The sequence below is a fragment of the Penaeus monodon genome, chromosome 35 (genome assembly GCF_015228065.2).
Source record: "Penaeus monodon isolate SGIC_2016 chromosome 35, NSTDA_Pmon_1, whole genome shotgun sequence".
Lineage (NCBI taxonomy): Eukaryota > Metazoa > Arthropoda > Malacostraca > Decapoda > Penaeidae > Penaeus > Penaeus monodon.
The window spans coordinates 29,535,515-29,536,486 of NC_051420.1; positions in this window are offsets into that span (position 1 = coordinate 29,535,515).

Consider the following 972-nt stretch of genomic DNA (forward strand, 5'->3'; position numbering starts at 1 on the left):
TCTTTTTCTCTCTTTTACTTTCTCTCTTTCTTTCCCTTTCTTTGTTTGTATCTTTTCCCGTCTTCTTCTTCTTCCTTCCTTCTCTCTTCTTCTCCCCTCTCCCTTTATTTTTCTTCTTTTATTTCCTCTTTCTTTCTGTTTCCTTCTCTCTTTCTCTTCCTCTTTCTTTTCTTTTCCTTCCCCCTTTTTTTCTCACATTCTTTTCCTCTTTCCTTCTCTCCTTCCTTCCTCTTCCTTTTTCTTTCTCTCTCTTCTAATGCCCTCATTTTCCCTCCTTCTTTTTCCTTCCCTTTTCTCACTACCGAACATAAGTCGTTACGAATTCATAGATCTATCTTTCCTAGCATCTTCCGTGCCATAAGCTTTATTAAGGCAGACGGAGGCAGCGGAGGCAGACGGAGGCAGACGGAGGCAGACGGAGGCAGACGGAGGCAGACGGAGGCAGACGGAGGCAGACGGAGGCAGACGGAGGCAGACACGCGATCGGACAGATAATGAGGTAAGATAGGCAGAGTGAAGCGAGAGGATGATTGGCATACTTCGCGCAGACAGATGGAAAGAGAAACAGACAGATAAGTAGACGACTCAAAAGAAGAAGAAGAAGAAGAAAAAAAGATAGCTAGGCAAATAGACAGCTATAGATGGACAAGCAGACATAGATAGACAGCCACATGGATGGATGAGTAGATAAACAGACGTCGTTGTTCGAATAGATAGATAGACAAATGACAACCGGAGAGTTATTCAGACAAATATGCATGACAGGCAGAATAATATATGTTTGGACAGATAGATGGACAGACAGACAAACAGATAGTCGTTTAGACAGACAAAGATACAAAGAGACAGTAGCTTACACTGATACACAACAAGACAGATAAATAGATAGGTAGCCAAACAAACACTGAGAAAACAGATGAATTATACAAACAGACAGACGCCAGTCATAGGCACTTGTTTTAAAAACATACA